Source organism: Pithys albifrons, chromosome 4 (assembly GCF_047495875.1).
Source record: "Pithys albifrons albifrons isolate INPA30051 chromosome 4, PitAlb_v1, whole genome shotgun sequence".
Lineage (NCBI taxonomy): Eukaryota > Metazoa > Chordata > Aves > Passeriformes > Thamnophilidae > Pithys > Pithys albifrons.
Window position 1 is genome coordinate 66,228,628 of NC_092461.1, and position 22,365 is coordinate 66,250,992.

At 40.7% G+C, this 22,365-nt stretch overlaps 1 long non-coding RNA gene across 2 annotated transcripts in view; it reads right to left on the reverse strand.

Moving 5' to 3' along the window:
* Positions 1–5,385: 5,385 nt before the first annotated feature.
* The window catches only part of LOC139670950 (uncharacterized), a 43,620-nt gene continuing 26,640 nt past the window's right edge, over positions 5,386–22,365 (reverse strand). For both annotated transcript variants that reach the window (XR_011697614.1, XR_011697613.1), the window contains exons 2-3: positions 8,569–8,717; positions 5,386–6,649 (exon numbers count right to left, since the gene is read on the reverse strand). This is a non-coding gene — a long non-coding RNA (uncharacterized lncRNA). The remainder of the gene's footprint in view (positions 6,650–8,568; positions 8,718–22,365) is intronic.

The following is a 22,365-nucleotide window of genomic DNA, read 5'->3' on the forward strand; positions in this document are numbered from 1 at the left end:
TCAACATAGCTGCTCCCCAGCTGGAGCATCCAAAGCCTGTATCACTGCAAGGTGATCCAGGTGCAGAATTTGGTGTTTGTCCTCATAGAATTTCATAAGGCTCCTGTTGGTCCATTCCTTCAGCCTGTCTATGTCCCCCTGACTGGTGACACCTCCCTCACGCAGATCAGTGAGTCCCCATTCCCACCCCAACTCCCTGCCCCTCTATTTTGTTGTAATTTGAAAATGTGACAAGTACATACTGTCATCTCCTCCAGGTCATTGATAAAGATGTTAGTTATTGTCCTTGAAAATGTATAAAAAACATGTAGATGTGGTGCTTAGGAGCATGGTTTAGTGGTGGACTTGACCATACTGGGCTAATGGTTGGGCTTGAGGATCTCAGAAGTCTTTTCTAACATTAATGATTCTAAGATTCTGTAAGTCCCAGTCCCCTATTATTCTTCACTTGTTACCAGCCTCCAGGTAACATACAATCCATTAGCCTTCACCTTCAGAGCCCGAGCATCCAACCCAGTTGAGTGCTACAACCACTCAGTGGTTTGTGTTCCCACCAGTGTTGCATATGCATCTGCACAGTGACTCAACTTCTTAAGACAGAACAGAAAACTGGAAAGTGCTGTCACACCAGGAATGCCATGGTGTGATATTTATTATGTCCTTCTAATCACCAGTCCTCATAAAACTGATGAGAACTTTCTTGCCATGCCCTTGTTGTAGGAAATTATGTAAAAGATGGCACCACCAAAGCTAGTTGTAGTCTTAGGCATAGTTCTCCATAAATGACTCTTAAATGTAATGCACAGACCCATCAGCATGAAATCTGTACCAGGCTGAAGTCTCATGCTTTAATAAGGTGGTCATCTGCCCTGAATAAACATTTCTGAACACGTGGGGAAACCAGAAACCTTCCAAGCTAAGGTTAGGCAAAATGTACTGGCATTTTCCATAGACTCACACCTACATCTTCCTCTTAAGCATGCTATTTTTTTATTTCCAATTCTCAGGCACCTAATTGTTCTGCACTAGGTAAGGGAATCTGTTATCTAACCTGGATTATGAATTCCCCAAGATGATAGCCCATAAAAGAGCAGAGGTTTACTGTATGAGTTCACCTTGTGAATGTAGTTCAAAATTATAGGGTTTACCTCCATAATCCAGACTGCCTCAATTAGCACATATGCTTTTCCTGCCTGGCTAAATCAACGTATTCCCCTCAGTGATCTCATCTCCTCCTACAATGCCTTTTCCATCTGAAATCTCACAGTTTATTTTACCTTATCCATTGACCAGGCTATGTTGAGCTCTCAGTAAAATCTGATGAGGAATGAAAGAAGTGCTATTATATTATAATTAACTTTTTAGCCTGGGAGAAAACAATAACCACCTTCTCCTGTCTTCTTGTAGAGTGAGAAAAAAAGTTGTTGCCCTCTTGAAACCTGACATCACACAATGTAACTCTTTACCTTTGAGTCCTGGTGAAAGAGTTGAGATCACAGTCTTGAATCATCCCTTTTCTTGGTTTGTGAGCTTGTATGTCACATACAAGACAGGCGTGAACAGGCGGTGACATAAAGTCAATCCCTAGAGTCAAGAGGCTGGATCAGTTCAAGTTTGTAGCTGTTAAGATGCACACAAGTAAAGTAGTGAGACACGTAAAAATACAATGAATAAAACCTCTTCTGAGACCCAGACGATGACTGAAAGCTACAGATGAAATTCATAGTCCTGTACATCCACACAGGCTTCAAATTATTTAGAAAGTGTCCTGAATACCTAGACTTGGTGACATTAGGCAGGAGGAAAGAAGTTCTCTACGACAATCTCTGGTAACAGAATTTGAAAACCTATTTTATATAAAACAGGACTAGAATAAACTCAGCAGAAGACCTCATGTGCAAGGAGCCTTAATGGCTCTGAACTGAGAACTAGAGAAAATGACCTTAAACAGAGACAGGGGAGATACAGATTAGATATTAGAAAAAAATTTTCACTACTAGGGTGGTCAGACAGTGCAATAGGTTGCCCAGGGAGGCAACATACAGGTTCACGTAATGACTGTGCTTATAAGGGGCATCGATACAGTATATAATTGAAACTAGTCCCTACAAATGTTTAAATGTGCCAATGATATCAATAAATAATGAGGAGTTACTTTCAAATAAATTACTATTTCAGTCATCAAAAATTCAGGATCCAAGGGTGCAAAGATAAAAATTAGGTCTCCTCTATGCAATGCCTTCAAAATCTCCATTCTCTCTGATTATAAGGGTAGTCCATATGGTAAAAAATGATTTTTACTTTGCAGATTTCACCCTTCAGCTCTTGGAAAAACATGTTTTCTTTAGCAGCAAGGCAAGTTGAGGCATCATTTGAAATTCTTACTGAATAAGGAAACTTAGACCCACTTTTAGATACAAGAAAGTGGCCCTTCTTTGGGACACTACAATTTCAATCACAGCAAATGGCCTGAAAGGACCATCTGTTGCTCTGTTGAAATGCTTGAATAAGGGGGCGAAAGAAGAGGAGATAGCTGATAAATTAGATAGCTGAAACATCTATGTGCCTAAATGTTACATCTAAAATAGCTTAGTGCTGTCAAAGGAGGATAAGCAACTCTTCTGGTGTGGCTCAGGGGAGCATGGATGGAAACTTCTAATGGAGGGCTACGTTTCGAATAAAATTTAAAGTCCAGATAGGTTGTTATGAGTGCTGCACAGAGCTGTGTGCCTTTTGACTATCTCTCTGTAAGCTGTGTCTTAGCTCAGCTGCAAATTGCTTCCGTAGATGAAGAAATCACAGTGTGAAATCGTATGCCTGTCGCTATGCAGGAGATCAGAGCAGATGAACGTAACAGCCCTTCTGGCCTAAGAATCTATGGAGTCTTACCAAATCTTGCAGGAGGTAGTGTCTGTGCAGAGAAGAAACAAAAATCAACTACGTAGTTCCGGTAACACTTTATGTCAAATGGCAATAAAAAACTAAACAATGTGAATTACTCAGAGGTCATTTTTATTTACAGAACATATATATATATATATACAAAAGAAGTAAGTAGGTAGGTGTGCAGTGGTAAATTTAACTCGTCTCTAGATTCAATCACCCATCAGATTAGTCCTAACTATAGAGATTATTCTATCCAACCCCTGCATATTTATATATTTTGGAACAAAATTCAAACAGCAGTGTTAGTGGGTACTATCACAGAAAGGCCTTTCCAAACCATCAACATCTGCCTCTAAACCCTAACTGGCTTGCTCACAACTGAAATGCACACAAGAAAGATTGGCACCTGCTAATGAAAGTATGGCTTCCCAGCTATGTTGGGTAAACAACAGTTTGATTAAATCATTTGGGGTTTAATAAAGAAGAACGGGTGCTGCTGAAATACCGCAGAAGTGGCTGGATACCCACCAGGTGCAAGATATATGAATATACACATAGAGAGCTATAGATAGATTTTTTTGTGTGTGTGTGTGTGTGTGTGTGTGTGTGTGTGTGTGCGCGCGCGCGTCTGTGTGTGTGCGTCTGTGTGTGTGCGCGTCTGTGTGTGTGCGCGTGTGTGTGTATGGACTCTGCCTTGTATGTTTTTGGTGCCGTGCGCTCGGCGGCCGGGGGGCAGCGTCCGCGGTGCCGCTGCCGCCGGGATGCGCCGGAGTGGGGGCAGGTCGGGGCCGCTCCATGTGCCCGCGCCCCAAACCCGTCTGTCCGGGCACAAAGCGGGTCGGCAGCCGGTAGATGGAGCACAAGGCCAGAAACAGGGCTGGGGAACGCTGCTGGAGCGGGGTGGGGGGAGGAGAAAGGGGCTCTACAAAACTGCCCGGTATTTCGATCAAACACATAAATCCTCCGAGATTAATAACAACAGAGAAAAGCAGTGACTGTCCGCTTCCCACGAGGTGAAAATACTCGAGGCTCAGCTCCCACGCGATGACCGCCCGTCTTTAGCCTGGAATTCGTGTCTGGACGGGACTTCCGTAGGGACGTTGTGGAGATTCGTGCGCCTCCTGCGTGTTCCTGTCTCGGTTTCACTCCCCTTCGTGGACCCAGGAAAAGTGTGTCCCCATCGCCACCCTCCACCTTAACACTGAGGCATGCAATGAGTGCTGCTTGGTGTTGTGAGACCCACCACATGTTGTCAGTGCAGCAGCCTATATAGTCTGAGAAGCAGAATACTTCTGCTTTTTTTTAAAGAGAGTTAAAAAAAAAAAGGCATTTTCAGCAACCCTTAAAAAATAAGTTTTTAGATAAATGGCCCACAGGCAGAGATAAAGCCCTGAATTTCAAGGTCCTATAACTCTCACAGAAGCTTCATCATCATTGTCACAGCTGACGTACAACATTGATTTTTGTGTTATTATCCAGACCAGCCAGGACATAATGTGTGAACATCTACCATCTATTTTTCCACTGGCTTTTATTTCTAATATGCCCCAGACTCTTAGCAAATGTGAATCCGATCTCCTTAGTTCAGTCAAATTTATTATCCTTAAGGGATGGGGACCAAAATCACAATTGTAAGTGCTCCCTCCACTCACACACGCATGCACGCACACACACACTAGATGTGCTGTCTATGCACCACTCCTCTATTGTTTTCACTGTAACTGATTTTGGCACCAGCTCTTTAGCACTTTGGAAGGGCCTTCATTATCACTGGGACACTGTCCAAAAGGAATCCAGAAAAATCAACACATGGCTGCTCTTGTTCTCATGATAAATGACAGCTTTGGCTGAAAAACAACAACAGTAAGGAAGCAAAACAAAACCCAAAAAGCAACAAGGGTAGCCATAATGTGAATAGGAGAAGTCAGACATGACTAACTCAGCCTGGATGGGGGAACGGGGTTGGCTGGGAGGGGGCAGGGGGATTCCTCCCTTGGTACTGTATTAAAAGGATGATTTGGCCTTTATGCTGACGTGGGGGGTTCGTTCTCAGAGGGGAGAGATGTAGGGCAGTGGGAAAAGGCTTGGACCGACCACAGTACATCGATGACATGAAGTAAATGGCACCAGCACAGTGCATTTCTGGAAAATATAATGTCTGCCATCCACATGAGGGTGAAGAGGGATCCACGTCCCTTATATAAAGGAGAGCTTACAAATGCAGAGAATGTATTAGGCTGCTGTATTAACCCATTTATTCCCCAATGAGTGTGTTTACACTCAAATCCTGAAGTGCTTACTCAGGCAAAACTCCCAGTTGACCTAGTCCTGAAGGCTTTAATCAAGGAAGTATGCCCAATGACTTCAATGGGAGCTTTGTCTCAATAACTATTCAGGATATGGCCCATAGGGATCTTGAAACTAGAACTAATTGAATTTTTTGCACAACATGCCTTTTCACTTGAAAAGAACCATTTTATTCAAAAACAATTCGTCACAAAATGCATCAGTCATTTTTCTTTATTATTGGATATTTTCTATCGTGTTTTACCAGAATGCTGTCAATTTTCTTACTTTGCATAGTGAAAAAAAAAAAAATCTGGAGGAAAAAATCCAAATCCATATGGACATCTTTACTCTTTCACCAAGAAAACATGACAAGCAAATAGTTTTGATACAATATTGGTGAAAACTGTGAAACATTTGCTTACTAAGATTTTGTTGTTGCTATTGCTATAAATTGATTCCTTGCATTTTGATTTCTTCCGTTAAGAATTATTATATAAGTGAATTCACAAGTTTGCTTATGCAGTAATCTTAAATCACCACAGGCAATTTTTGAAGTAATTTTGAAGCCTCTAAAAAGGAAACAAATGTCAGCTCTGACCTGCGAAGTCTTCCATACACTTAAGCATATAAGCTACAGGGAGTCCTTCAAGTTGCACAAAATTCAACAAATATTTCAGAACAGGCTGACATTCTGAACAGAAGACAGATGTGGAGAGAAGCACCATAAAGAAATATTTGAGGCAAACATCCACAAGTCTGTGAAAAGATATACAAACCCGTTATAACTGTGACAAAATTCTCCTGGAACTGCCTAAAATGTGGGGTTTGTGCCTTTATTTTAAAGTCTGAGAATAGCCTGCTTTTCCAAAAATGTATTTCAAGGTCTGGAGTCCTATGCAAGAGAGTTTTAAAATACATTTTGAACTTATGGTTTCAAATAAGAACATTTATTGAATTTCATGAGGGAAAAAAATCACCAACATTTATCAAGGTGAAAATCTGTTGTAAATAAACCAAAGCAACGTTTTCCAGAAATCCTCCTTGGTCTTGGCACACCATGTGTCTCATCCAAACTTGGCACATATCAGATGGCTGGTCAACAGTGACCCATGAGAATACACACAGGACCCTCACACATCAGCTGCATTACAACTTCTTCATTACCAGGCACAGCATCCCACATTGATCATGAATATATATCATTAGAAAACAGGCAATACACTGATAAGGAGTTTGGAAATTGTCTTGCTTGAGATTCACGTGAGAAGTACATTCCTGACAAATGTGTAGGTTGTTGACTTGTTGACTTAATGTGTTTTATTGGAACTTGATCTGGATCTCTATCCATTCAAAAATTTTTAGAGACAAGTCCTAAAAACTGATCTTGATTTTGCTACAAGGCCAAAGGCCTGATGAGGTTTGCTGAGAGATCCTCTCTGGTCTCTGAATTTAATCAAGCTTGCAAGCATTTGTTCTGAAACAACATGAAATAGCACACCTCAGTGTTTTCAGACAAGCATCACGTAAAGCTAGATCTTTGCAGAGCTGCAATTTAAACAAAAATTCAGGGACACTAGTAGATTAGAGCTGATCCTTTCCTATATCTCTCCCATGAAACTAAATCACTGGGAACAATCAGTTAAGTGACTTCTAAATTCTTCTTCACACCCACCCAATTAAACTTTTATCATAGGGGTTGATCCCATGATATAAAACACAAGTGTGTCTTAATGCAATTTGAAGTTGCAGGCAGCCTTCTGGGAGAAGGGCAGATGCCTGATGTAGCTTAAGCTGATGCACTGGATGCTGTTTTTTCCTGCTTTATGCCATTAGTACACTTGTTCACCATCTCCCCTACCACATTGCCATCAGGGAGATCTAAGCTTGGCAGCAGGCTGGGATCCCTGCCTCTAAGCTGAAAGAGGTTGAGCTATTTGCAGAAATAATGCTTTCCAGACGTACTAAACAGCACTCATCTTTCCAGATGGAGGGGCATTAGTGTTGCTTCCAGCCATCTCTTCACCTTCTGGTGTACTTGCCACTCCTCCCATATGCACCACGAGCCTTATGCCTCAGATACCTCTCTTGCATGCTGAGAAACTCTTCGAGCTGCCTGCACCTTGCAGCCCTGGAGCCAGCTGGAGGAGGGATGTAGCCCATCCCACTTTAGCATGGGACTCCTTTCAAATGGGAAATGGGGGGCTCTGAAAGGAGCCAAATGTTCAGTGACTCTTTTTGTCTCCTGTGCTCTGTATTTCTACTTAAAATATTCAAAAAAGAGTGAATTTGGCAGGTAAAAGATCTGATGAAGGCAAGCACTGATAGCAGCTAAGCTAAAGGGGGAGAAAGAGGAGGGGGGTAGAAAAAGTCAGTGATGAAGAGGTAACAGCCCCATTGCTAAGCTGAAGCTTTTAATGGTCCCACAAGACCTACAGACTGTCTGGTCCAATGACTAAGGGCTAAGAGCCAAGCCTTGAGCATGCAGATCTTGGATCTGTGGCACACCAGGCTACATCAGCCCTGACGAGGTCATCTGGATCACATGAATGCTTCAAGTCAAACAACTGAAAAAAAAATTTATTTTCTCTTTCTTTTTTTATCTTTTTTTGTTCCTCATGTGAATCCCCAATGGAAGAAATCCACCGAACAAGCATGTTGATTTTGGCAAAGGCACACACAGTCACTCTGTTCTAAAGATGAGCTGACACGTGCAGATTCACAGATTAGGCATTTCTAAAGGTTAATTAAATATTGCCATTGTTTTCCAAGCTATTAATGTATGTTATTCTATTTTTCTGTGTTAAAGAACATCTGGATTTTGGAGTTAAAAAATATGCAACCCTTCATCCCCCTTCAAAAAAGGTCTTAAAAAACACACACGAAGTCTCTCCTTTAAAAATATGGCATGACTGTCTTCAGAGTCACATTACAAAGTTGAGGGAAAAAAATCTTTGAAAAAATATTGGGAAAAATGTTCTTCCATAGATCAGAACATTTGATGTGCATTCTTGTCTGCCGAGCATGTCTCAGAACTAGCTTACACACAGTAAATGAGCTGTAGGAGAGGCTCCTGGTATTAGTCAGCCCTTCATTATTTGCTGAAGTTACTGAAAGTGATTACATTCAGATACGTTCCTGCTCCATCCTTTGGTGCCAGAATCTATGACAGCCAGTTTTATTTACAGTATCTGCACTGCTGGGTAAATTAAGTGGATCTGCACAGCTTTCCTTATCCCTATCCTGTGTCCCTCCACAACAGTTTGGACTCAGCTTATGAACAGACTTGAGGTGAAAGAAAGAGTAGGATTAAAAGAATGGAGTTGTACAGACCCTGATTTGGTAGTTTTCTTGGCAGGGATGTAAATGACTACAAATGATTCAAGTCAGTCTTACCCTTGTAATCAGGCTTGGCAACAGAAGCAAAGGAAAGCTAAACTTTGCTTGCAGCTTTATTCTGCTGTTCCTGTGATGCCTGAGACAAACCAGCTTCATTCCTTGAACCAAACCTCCTTCATTACATCTCCACCCAGGCACTAGGCAGTCTGAAAAGACACAAGATAACATTTGTCTCCTCTTTGCACAGGTTATAACAAATATTTAAGATGCATATAAAAAAAGGAATCCAGTCCAGTATCTCCTTTGCCTCCATTTACTCTCTGTCAAGGAGTGACTGTGATATAAGGGTAACTCTCAGGTGTGTAAGGAAGTTTAAATTATAAATGCAAAATAGTGCTTGGAAATTCTTAGTTGTAATGAGCACATAAACATAAAGTATTTTTCTAAGAATGAGAATGTGATTTTTCATATTCTGTGGCTATTCCTCATCAACAAGACTTTGAGCTTCACCTTATGCTATGTGTACTAATAAAAGTCCCATGCAAAACCTGAAGAAAAGATTCACCATCCCTTAAGAGGATTCTGGTCCCAACTGTGTTTAGGTCTCAGTCATCAGCTAGCGTATAGTTTTGCCAACTTGGTGGCAATGAATGAATTAAACCTGCTGATGATACAAGCTACAGACCAGTGATTGTCTAACTCACATCCTCCTGCATGACTTTATCGCCTTTGCAGCCAAACTGTAGCAGTATCTTATCCCTTTCTCATCTGCTTTCTAGGACAGGAACCTGTGGTGGATCACTTTCTCTATTTACCTGATCATGCTAGCAAGAGATGAAGGGAGCCCTACATTGCCTCCTGCATTCCCCTATAAGGCTTCAAGAGACATAAAAGCAAGGGTGTAGAACTGATAGTGATAGGTAAATCTGACTTGGGAAAGACCAACCAGCATTTAAAGTGTGCCTACAATATCCTCTGCTACTGTGCACTCAGCTATTTGTACTCTATACCACCCTGTGCATTTGGTTTCTCTAGCCTACTATTATATCCAGCCCTTCCTGATCCTGCTGAGATCACAACAGTCAGATGAAATGAGAGTAACTCTGTTATTTATTTCTGTCATGTTCTGCTTGGAAGGTTTGATGATTCCTCCTACCAGGCATTTTACTAGTCAACAAAAAGTTCTCCATATTGCAGTGCTTGTTCTGACCTGTGAGTTAGCAAACAATAAATCTTAATTACACTTAAATGCTAGAAATCTGCAATGAATGAGGCCACATTAGTCAGTTGTGAATTGGTCCTGACTCCTGCCTCTGCTTTGGCTGGAGATGCAGCTGCAGGGATACATAAATTAGTTTTAGATTTGTTTGTGCCAGTACAATCAGTTGTAGTTGTTCCTTAAAGTGCATTTTCAGTATTAGTGAGCTTACTGGCATTCATCCTATTAGCATCTTTGATTCAGGTGCCATCTGGAAAGTTTTATTTTAAAAGACTTTTAGTATTGTACTTAGGTTAATAAGAAAGCATTATTTTTAAATATTGCGGCAGTTTTCCAGAGTGCAGCTCAGTCTCATGACATCTGCTCAGTGGATACTTGTTACCTTTGGGCTTCTTGAAAGAAACCTTCTGAATAACCTTTTTGTTAGCAATCTGCTTTATAGGTCCTGCAATGGAATAGTGTTGGAGTGCAAATGGAGTTGCTAGCAGAGGGGATTTTGTGTGCTGTAATAAGCTCTTTGGTATTCTGGCACTTACATGTCGTAACGTTCAATAAAATCACCCATATCTCCTCCCTACTTCTCTCTTTGTGAGATTCTGCCATTTTTATTCATGAATGGGAGCTCAGTTGACAGCCCAGCCCTGGTCAGTGGATGTGGTGGGGTTCCCACTTTGGAAACAGGGTTCTAGAGATTTCCAATGTCCCTGCTGCAGCATAGGCAGTTCTATCACATACTATTTAAACACTGCAGCGAGGCCAATCTTAACTGACTGCTGCTACTGTTCAGGAGCATTGACAAATTACACTGGCTGAGTAATGGCTCATTCGCAAAAAATGAAAGGAATCACCCACTCCATTTCCAAATTTCACCTATTCCAATATTTTTTAGTATTCAATGGGAAAATGATTCAATGGAAATCCTATTGGTGAACAAAAAGGTTTCATTTATACTGAGCAAAGTGCGTCCCATTGCCAGAAAAAACCTCATACCCTTCATGAAGTTCACCTTGAGTAGTAGCTGACAGAGCACGGCTGGAAACCCAAACTAGCTATTCAGCAACTACGATCAATTAAACCAAAGCAGAAACTGTTTTTACAAAAGGATCAGCTGAAGTTGAGAATCCTGTTTGGTGATTTCATGCTCAATACATTAAGCCAAATTTTGCAGAATAAAGAGCAAGAAAGTTGCAAACATAAACCAAAGTGAAGGAATTGAAATTGTCTTTTCCTGTGAAACAGCAGTGTAAGAACAGAGTGTCACTCTGAAGCCTTAGTCAGGGCCAAAACCTCTGACTGGGTTGATTCTGCTGTAGCTCTACAGAAATCAAAACAGCAGAAGTGCAAACAGAGGCTAAGCTGATTCACAATTCTAAATGTTTTACAATGCAGTGTAGTTTCTATTCTGCCGTAAGGCCTGAGTCTCTTTAAATACAGCTAAGTAAAAATAAAGAAATATTCTCAGAAGCTGTTGCAGGTCTTCTGTAAGCACTAGGCAAATGCAGCCATTCTAGCTGAATGAGCTGGAAATTCCAGATTTGTGAGTGTTCCCAGCATACAATCTGCAGAAATCAGACACAATTTCAGGAGGCTCCTAAAGGTGCCCAACCTTACTAAAATAGGAAATAACACACAAGTCATAAAAATGTTGGACAGAGCACCAAAATAACCAGGTTCTGCTTCAGCTTCAATCAAAGAACACAGACAGAAGACACAAAAAATATGTTTGGGAGTGGTAATCTGTAGTTTTCTGGCCAAACCCTGGATTTAGGTTCATTTCTCAAGTAGGCAAAGTGGAGTTAGTCTGGGAAGAAAGAATGATACCAGTCAGTTGACAGTAGTGTGATGCTGTCATTTTTTCACATGGGTCTTTTCTCCCAGTGTAACATCTGACTTTAAAGGAATAGTTTACATAATAGAGTTTACAGAAAAGGCTTAGAAGAGAGAGTTGAGATCAGCCTTGTAGTTTAGAGGATAGATGCTAGAAAGATGGACTTCAAAGTGAGGTAACAAACAAGTGATATAAGAAACATTTTAAGAGATATTTTAGAAGTCTTGGGAACATTTATTCTGGATGCAAAGCCAACAGTTTATCTCTGGCTACTGGGCAAGAGCACTCAGAAAAGACAAAGAATAATTAAATAAGCAGGTGGAATGTGCAAATTGGTTCAAACCAAAGTGAACAAAGAGAATTTGTTTCAAATACAGAAAAATACCTTTGATAACAAGGTCAGATCAGTCAGTTTGGACTGTCTATAAAGAAAACTTTCTCCATTTGGACAAATATATTTCCTCCCATGTGTGTCAGGATCCCTACAGATGTAGGGATCCATGTCTCTAAGTGCTACACAGCCAAGCAACAGCAGTGTCGTCAGGTGCAGTGACTCTAGGTCTGGACAGAGTATCTGGCTGCAGGGCTGTGAGATCACGTCCAGGCAGTCCAGGAGCTGGATCAGAGGCTGATGACCATCTGTACTAGGTCTGTCAGCCAAAACTATCTTGGCCAGTACAGAGCTGGAGAATGATCATGTCTTTGTCTCTTTTTGATCTTTCAAATTACCCTGAGATTCAGGGGGAGCTACTGGAAAGGCACAATACATGGCTCAGAAGACGAAAACAAATCCAATAACAATCTTGGACCTATGCCTCCTTGGAGCAGAAGCTCTAATTCTTGAAGGCAAGAAAATCTGTACTGGAGTCTTCCCACTGTTGCCTTCATATACAAGTCTGTATTTACTACTTATGGACTGACTCCTCAGAAGGGTGCTGCGTCTTTTTCAGGCTCCTGGAGATGAAGGACCACTTGGATTCTCCAGGTGGGTATCATCCAGATCTGACTTTGAAATCTTCATGGGCATGGTCTCTCAATATAAATCCATCTCGACTCTGTGAAGAGTCAGCCTCCTGAGGTTTGAGATTCAGGCCACTTCTGTATCTCCCCACTCCAAGAAATGTGTATGTAATTTCATAACATAGTTCCTGGGCCAAAGTTCTATGACTACAAAAGTGGTTAAAAATAGTGGCAAAATGTTAGTGATGCCGTTGTGATTAAAGTCCTTATCAAGGAGAAGCTTTCCCATGTATTTTTATGTTCAGGCCACCAAGCCAGTTCTACAACAAGATACAGCACCGAGAGTTTCCTGTCTATCCAATGTCTTATCTGGGAAACAGCTGACTTGACTCAGAGCTAAAGAAGTTGCAGACTAAATCTATAAGTCAAATTCACATATATTAGACTGGCATGAGATCTAATGATGGGGTGTTGGAATAATTTTGATACCCACAGGAAGAGAAGCACTTATAGCAAAGGAAATCTGCCAACAAGGAACTAAGATTTTACTGATTGGGAGTTAGTCATTAGCCCCATAGGCTGAGAAAGAATTAGTGATAGCTAAAAGGATACAGAGAGATGTGCATATTTATATGATCTGAATGCCATACATTCTTGGATGGGAACCTGCCACTGCTGGGAATTTTATAAAGATATTTTTGTTTATGAGGGGGCCAAATACCAGGATTTAGAGCATACAATTTTTGACCTGTCTCCAATCTACTCTGCCCTTTCTTTTTTCTTGTCTCTCAGTCAAGAATTGACAAATCTGGCACTCAGTACAAAAAGCAGATGGGACAATGTCTAGTTTTTGTTTTAATGCCATCAGTAGCCATTGAGGCCAAGGAAACTAAGCAAGAGCCACAAACACACCTACCCTTAATTTATGACATCCCAGAGCTGCTGCTGTTTTGAAAAATTCACACTTGGATATAGACACCATAAGTGAAATCCATTCTTCTACAGACCTGAAACGCAACAGCATCCTTACAGTTGCTCCTAGAGCTTCTCGGGGGAGGAGAGTTGTGAGGAGAGGTGAAAGGGACAAGTTCTGACCTGCTCTAGGAACAGGGGCCGGAGGCAGTTCACAAGGAGACTGACAAGGCAAGGTGGAAAGAGAGAAGGAGCAAATGGGTGTATTTCCAAATGAAGAGCAGCTTCTGCCAAAAGCAAACCCATTAGCAAGATCCTTTGAAGAAAATGTGTAGGTAAGAATCATTAACCATTCATGGGAGATAAAGAATTGACATTGAATATTTCCTCAACATAAAAATGTGTTTCTAGGTATCTGACATTGTAAAGCAATCCTAGGACTCCAGCTCACTTATTACCACCCAGCGTTATTCCCTCCTTTCTTATGCTCACTCAGCTGTGGGAAAAAAAAATGAAACAGTAACCAAAACCACTCTACTAATGAAAAACAACTTTACTCCAGTGGAACAAAGAAATGTGCACTGTTCCTGAATTTAGCTTCAAGGGGTTGAAGAAGGCAGGTAATTCCCTGCTGTCTAACACCCATCTAAGTTTCTTTTAGTCTAGGTGTCACAGTGGTCACACCACACTGACCGTCATTCAGGCACCCCTTCTGAGCTCTTCTCTCTGAATTAACAGTGGAATTTGATACAAGATCAAATGCTAATAACCTACCTTAGAATGTGCCAGTACCATCTAACTCTACCAGAAGTATGCCCAAATTTGCAGGCTCTGTCTGCAGATCCCAGTGATCCTACTGAGTGCTTTTGAGTGCCAGCTTGACTCCGCACCATATCTTCAAACTACAAGTCTGCAGGCACATCTCTGGGCATGGCTGAATGCTGAGATTATCAGCTAGGCACTCGCTCATAGCAACTGTCCACAAGACTGCCATGAAGATAGCAGGTGGATAGGGTACAGCATGGGCCATGTTTATGGCACCCCATATATCTGTTTTTCACAGTCCTCTGAAACTGCCTAGTCCAAAGGAAGACCATCAGTGTCCATCTCAAAGTGTTTAGTTAGCACTAAGTCTCAGTTTATTTTAGCTCTTCATCTGTAAATCTGCTACAGCACACCATTTAAAACACCTTTTTCCCTTTGCAGCTTTTTTCCCTAGGCTGACCTCGAGATGTGTAGATAGGGGAAACAGTGGCAGAGGAACAACGCTGCGCTTATCCGCTTCCTGCTGCTGACAGGCCTGCATGGTTTACTTTACTTGACCCCTATCTCTCCTGCACAGCTGCCCCAGCAGATGCTGTGTGCCCATCATGAAGATGTGCTACTCATCAAGATAAAAGGAATAAGAATCTATCTCAAAGCACTTAGGTATGATTAAATAAAGGAGGCCATTTCCTGTGCTGCTAATCTGGTGCCTTTCAAAATCACTAACTTGGCTTTTTTTTTTAAAGTTACCATCTTTTAGTTCTCCTGGGTCTCCTCTGTAGTTCTCCTCCTCCTTCCTGGGAAGAGGTGATCCACTTCATGTTACAATAGTGGCTCACAGGGCTGATTAAACTGAACTCTGTGCAACACAAACAGTAATTTTTCATGTACAAAATGAAAGAATTGTACTGCTCTCTCTTTTGAGTTTTGCCTGGGTCAGGATACCCAATTAACCTGCAGTCTCTTGTATTGGCAGCTACCTGCTCTTCAGTTTGAAATCAAGTCACTCTTCTGTTTTGGGAGCTGTGCTGCTCTGGAAATCTTCCTGTCCTTTAATATGATAGAGAAAAGCAGAAGCACCTACTGTGAAAAAGTGAAAAAAACCCAGACACATTCAACATGGCCTCTTACTTCTTGTTTGAGTATTACAGTCTAAAGTTCAATAACATCTTAACTGCTTGGCCACTAAAAGAGAAGGTATTTTAGGACTCAAATATCTGATGAGTATGTACAAAGTCAAGTAAGTCTCTAGGTTGTATCTTCCTACTCACAAGAAATACAAGGTTTAAACTTTGCAACCTCCACACATCTGGATTTTTTTTTGTCTGTGTGTCATTCACAGAAAATCAGATTATATACATTGCTGGGCTTTCCTCATCAGGTACCAGATGCTACATACAATTTCCCATGGAAAGCTCTAATGTTTGGTAGTCCTACTTTTTTCTTTTTTTAGTAAAAATCTTGGAATTTGTATAGTTATCAACATAAGAGCATGTCAGAGTGAGGGTCACCTCTAGTATGTGGGTAATCAAAATCTACAGTAAACCATATGTAACTGATATTTCTCTGCTACAAAGTTTAGCACAGAACTAAGTTATTTGCACACTCAGCCTGACTTTCCTTTTCTTACACTATCTTTTACATTTGTGCAAAAGGATGGTAAACCACCACCAAGTTAGTAGGGTAACAGAAGGTACAAGAAAATGGAGACTGAGGTTGCAGGTTCACAGAGATCTGTGCCTTTCAATATGTTTTTCCTGTCTATAAATACAGACTTTTAGTCAGAGCTAATGTATCATTTGAAGCTGGAGATTTGGGAAACAATGGAACAGCAAAACCAGTGTTCTTTACACTTCCTCAGTCAGACTCTACTCAGTGTGATTGTAAAATATGTGCACCACTTTGGAGTGGACATTTTTGCCCCAACTTTTAAATTCATGCATGAGTCACAGATTGTAAGGCTATGCCATACCTTAAAATGCAGTTGTATGTGTGAGAATGCCCTGCGCAGGCTGCATGGAGGCTTATTGCTAAATCTCCCAGAAACCTTAGCTTTTCTGCAGCCCAGAGCTTCTCATCATTAGAATTCCCCAGGTTTCCACCTCCTTCCTCGACAGCCATCTGGCCTGTCCACACTCCAGCTGCAGTCAGACATCCCTCACCACTTACACCTGATCTTTTGACTCTACACACCTGAAACAATTCTCACTCAATCTATCAAGGAATATACATTTAGACAATCGGGGAGGCTCTTCCAAAAGCTATGAACAAATTGCCCAGCTTAAAATCAGCACTCCCTTTCCATGATATCCCAGGCAGTGTTAAAATGGAGGGGATGATTTATTTGAGGAAGGAAATCCAAGTGCATTTCAATACTGCAGTACATCCTGATGGAATAGTTTTTGTAAAAGCTTGTATTCCTTTGACAGTTGTTCTTTTGATACGTGATATTTTCATGGAATCAAGGAATCATAAAAGTTGGAAAAGACCTTCAAGATCATCAAGTCTAACTTTTGACCAAACACCATGTCAACTAAAACACAGCACTAAGTGCCACGACCAGTCATTTCTTGAACACTTCCAGGGAAGGTGACTCCACGACTTCACTGTGAAGCTCATTGCAGTGCTTGACTGCAGTTTTGATGGGCAAATCCATTGTCACCTCCTGCTAGTTAGCAAACCAAAGTTTAACATGCAAAGGAAGGTGGTGTCTTCTCAGAAGGGCATTGCAGAAAGGAAGAGCAGCACAAGGATCCTCATGAGGTGTTGCAGACTGTCACTGAGTATTGGTGGGATGTGAGACTGGGAGAAGAAACTGCTGTGCTTTGAGCCTACCTTGTCTCAAAGCTTAAGTACCTTATAACACATTTTTTTCCCTTCCTGTTTCCCTTTTATTTTCCATATTGAAAGATATGCTGGATTATTTTCAGTATTTTGTCCACAAAACATTTGAGAAGAAAACCCAGTAAACCTTTTTTATCACAAGCCTTTTTAAACTCTTCCAAACAGCAGTCTTTTGTTAGTTTATATCTGTTAGGTTAGAACAAGCTGTTCTATATCAGCTGTTACAGGACAGATGCCAGCATGATTCCAAGAGATGAGTAAACCTCAAAAGGCCTAAAATCTGGTTGGGTTTCCATGAAGCTGTACCTCTGGGGATCATTTCTTCCTGTTGGAGGATCTGGTTTTGGAAACTACAAGAACAGGGAGTATTGGTTTTAATTTTATTTTCTTCTCCTGGTTTTAGACAAAATTTGAGAGTGCAGAGGTGTTCAGTCGCTTTAATGAACAAATAAAACAGTTTTGCAGCCTGGAAATATATTTGCTGGTGGTTTGTTTCTCATACTCAATTTTTATTTTATCATTGAATATGGTGGCCTCCCTCTAGATGACTGTTGCATGGTAGACATATCATAGTCAAGAAAATGTGACTTCTTATACCACTTTTGTCACTGCCTCAGCAACCACAGAAACACACTCTCTGTTAATTTTTTTTTATTCTCTTTTTTTGCATTTCTCATTAGAGGCCAGAGTCTGTTCTTAATTCCTGTTAGACTGTCATTGACTTCCATGGAGCAACTCCAGATTTACAGTGGTCATCATTAAGAGTTGTTATATTACCAATCTTATAGCAATAACTTAATTTAGATTAGTTTCACTGATGTTACTCCTTAATTTTTTTCCAGTGAAGTAAAACAAACTCTAAAGGAGATTTTTCCACTGGTGAGCCTGTAGAGCCTGCATTTGCCGCTCAGATCTTTCCCCTCTCCACCTTCCTGTGCCAGGTCTCCCCTCACTGGTCCCCTCTCAGACACAACTGCTTTCTAGTAAAGGGGTCAGTAGAAAACATAGAGTTCAGCACTACAGAGGTGGAAACAGAAAGCAGCCATGGGCAATTAACCAGGGCTGTGACTGCTTATGTTTGGTTCCTGCTTCCATTTCTGTTTCCATGGAAATGGACATCAGATCACTGGAAAGAAAGTAAATTTTCTACTTCTTACCTTCATATCAGCTGGGCTATACAAGCCAAATAAATCTAAACTTATCTAATTAAATGTGAATTTAGAAATCTTTTCATTTTATTGAAATAAATTGATAAAAATAACATTTTTAAGTACTCAGATGCTGTTGGCTGTCCTTTGGGAAAGGAGTAGGTAAGTTTCCCCACCCTTTTTTGTTTTGTTAGGTAGGGAAACATGCAAACATCCATCTTGCCCCTTCCTCTGTGCTCTTGCCTGCCCATTAATATTGTTGTGCTGAACAGTACTCATCACTTGCCCATTAGAGGTCATTTGAGCATAAATGACCCCCCTTACAGAGACTGTGTGGGTTAAAGACCTCTTCTTTGTCTGATTGCTAAAGCTTTGAGGTTCATTTGTATTGCAGAGCAGTTGCATAAAAAAGGTTCAAGCCCACCTTTAAAGGTCATATGGTCTCAGAGGAGGAGCTTTGACCTAGAAGGGTTTCCCAGGTGAAAAACTCAGGGCTTGGGAACAAAGAAAAAAAAAGTTTTTTAAGCTTTGACATTCCTGTGAGCAACTCAGAAAGAAAAGACTTGTCTTTTGTAAACAAACATATTAGAGACTGAACACTTCATTTCTCTTCTAGGAGTGAAGATGATCTGCAAATTTATCAGACCTGTAGAGGTGTAAGAATAATTTTCAGTTTGACTTCTCAAACAACAGATCAGTCACACAAAGTTTTGAGGACTGGCTTCAACAGAAATGTCCCATGTCATAAGTCCATATTCTTACAGAAGTAGCCATTGCCTTTATTGGTCAGACAATGAAGGCACAATTTGGAACAACCAACTAGTCTACCAGTGTGTGTTACCCACCATAAGACACTTCATACTTTTTTTCTCAAAGAAGCTCTCTAATTCTGTTAAACCAAATGAACTAATAAAAACTTCCTAACAAAATTGCACAAGATAGTAACTGCTTGAACTGGCATTGCACTTTGCAATTTGTAGTGATTGAAGTATAAATATCATGACTATATTAATACGAACTCAATACCAATTAATGTTTTGACTTCTAATGAGGTTCATTTTACATCAGGAATGGGAGGAAACTGGCCTTTCCTGCATCTACCAAAGTGTTAATTTCTAGAGTCCAGTAACTAGAACAGCAAGAAAGCAAGCAATCAAAGTGGATCCATATAGGATGGTAGACTTAAACTGTTTAATTACTGTAGCTGTAGTTGGTTATTGCTAATGCATGGATCACAAAAGCTTTGCTTCTGACGAAATCAGTCATGCGAGGGAGATCTGGAATTACAGATACTTCACCAATGAGAGAGATTTGCTCTGGTTCTTTAAAGTGATTTCCTCCAGTGACAAAAGCCTCATGCCTGATACTAATGCACAATATGTAACAAATTTGCTTTAAAGAAAAGTGGCCTGTAACCTAATCACAGTCAGTCCTAAAATATACTTCTTTAAATGGCTCATATCAGACCATTAAGTCACAACATAGATTCTATTTTTTTTTTTTAGTTTAAATCCATCTCTGGCAGATGGATAAAGTATAGATGCAATTTTATCAGATACTAGCATGTGTTGGGGAAGGGGAGAAGGTGAGATGATGCATAACTACATGTGGTCAATGGAATAAGATCTGATTTTTCCTCTCTAACTAAAAGGCAAGCTTCAAACTCTTTTTCAGCTATAATCCAAATCATCACATTTGCTATCACAAGCCCCAGCACAATCTCCAAGACCTAGCTATCTGTGTCAGTTTCTTTCCCCAAAAGGCACTGCACATGCATTTAAAACTTAAACACACAAGCCATTACAACTGGTATGATCACCCACAGAAGAATATGGATCGGGATCTAGCTACACACCACTGGAGCCATTCATAAAGTATTGGAAAATCAGAGCATTATACAGTGTATGGAGAAGCCTATTAAATATTACTTGGGTTTGCACAGAAATACATGCACAGAGCAGGGAGCAAGGGTCAAAATATTTAAGGGGCAAATTAAAAGAAAAAATATCTGGAATTGTGGGTTGAGATCTGGTTTACAGTAGTAGGTTTGCACTGATAGAACTTCCTAGGGGTGTTGTAACATATGCTGATGAATAAGTAGGTACAGGCCATATTTATTCAACAATTCTAATAAAGCTATGCAAGACAAATCCTACTTTTCTGACAAAACTGATTCTGTAGTTTATTAGCTTTCATTTCAATAATTAAAGAAAGGATAATGCCTTTAACTGTGGTTCCAATCAAGTCCCTAGTTTAGATCTTGTCTAACTGTCATTTTGTAGAATAGATCCCCAGAGACTCTTCTGCTGTTGGTTTTGTTCATATCTTAGGAGACCTTTTTTCAAGTAATAAGAAAGATTTAAAGTGGATGTCTCTTAAAGGATAATAAATACCTGGAGAAGAACAAGGAAATACATTAAAGATGAATCACTGTTGTGTCACACCAATTTTCCCCTTTTACTCCTGAGATTCTACTGAAATCAATGAAGTTACAGTTACTTAAAGCTGTAGGATTATAAGAGTGACCCAGGTAGATTGTGTTGCAATAAACGACTAGAACTTGATGGCAGATTTCCTTGGAATCAAATATGTCTCCTTAAATTTCACACTATTTTCACAATCTTGTAGCAGCAAAGCAAAACAAGAAGTTCACTGTGCAGTCAGAACAAAATCTTTTTTCTCTTGTCTAAGTATTTAGCCAATACAGTATCACAGAAACATTGATTTCTGTTCCCAGCCTAAGAATCCTCCTGATAGTTTCATACAGAACCAAAGACCCAACACAATCTCTTCTTTTATGGCTAAGAAAATGCTGGGAGAATCGTTATCCCTGGGAAAGATTTCTCTGATGGACGAGGAAGGACTGTTCATTAGTGTCATGAATGATGCTGCCTCTTTTTTATGCAACTTGCATTCACCGATGCTGGCACTGTCAGAGCCTCCAACTGTGTGCACAATTCAGTTCATCGAACAAGGCAGCATCCTTTCCAGATACACTCAACGTGCGGTATTGTGGTTGGGAAATTCATTCCACAGAGGAGTAACATGAATTATTTCAATTAAAAAAAAAAAAAAGACACAGTCTGTGCTTTCTTTTTCCATGTTTTTAGAGAGATTATCAAGAAAAAAATAAACACAGCAGTTGCTCAAGGTCTCATACAAACAAAACAAGGGCTGCAGGTCACTCCATACACAGTGATGAGACATTGCTCTTATTTACTCGTAAGATGCAAAATAACGCATTTTCCAATTAATTTTTTAATAGTTATTCAGTGCTGACAGAGCAATTTTGCAAAATTTTCAGCACAATAATTGGCCCCAAATGTTCACAGTTTTAAGTATGCTCTGTTTTCAGCTCCTCCAGCTCAGCCATTTCCTTTCAGTGTATTTAGTGTGGCAGTGACACGTCAATTTGTCTGCAGGGAATGGCTGCCTCTCACTGATGCTGAACGTAGGTAGAGGCCAGTCCCACGCTTCTGAGTCACCTGCAGAGCTCAAGGTGCATGAACAAATTACATCTGGTCCCTAAGCATCAAGGATCAGATCCAAAAAAACGAGCTACAACACGTGTCTCTGTGTGGGCCTTGGTGCTTGCCATATGAGAGAGCCTGGAGGTGACAGCAGGGAAACAGATACATCTACTCCAAGAAGTAGAGAGCCCTGCAGAGATAATAGCTCACATCCCAGGAGCTGGGTAGGTGCTTTACATCAGTAATGCTGACACAGGGCAAAAAGCCCAGTCTTCTCCCCAGGGATGAGGTGTCACCCTCCCAGCATAATGCCCGGCTCCCGTTTGGCCAGGAATCCACTGTTCACAACAGGCAGGGTTGGGAATGTGATTGTTTCTGTACCCCCCTTCACCCTCACCTCCTCCAGCAGACAGGGGAAATGCACAGCTGGGGCATGGGCTTTTTGAGATAGCAGCATTTGGCCCTGATCAACAGAGCTCCATGCCTGCATTTTAAAAGCATCACAGAGCAAGAAGTCGTCATAGCCCACCTCTAGGAAATGGATGTGGGATAGGAATACAATTAAAATTCCTGTCCTCTCCAGATCTTAGTTATTTTACTCTATTTTTTCACTTTGAATGTCTCTTTCAGAAAGATGCCTCTTTTGGAAAGATACCTCTTTCCTGCAGAACTGAGCAGTGTCACAGAGGGTGATCAGAAAAAGAACCC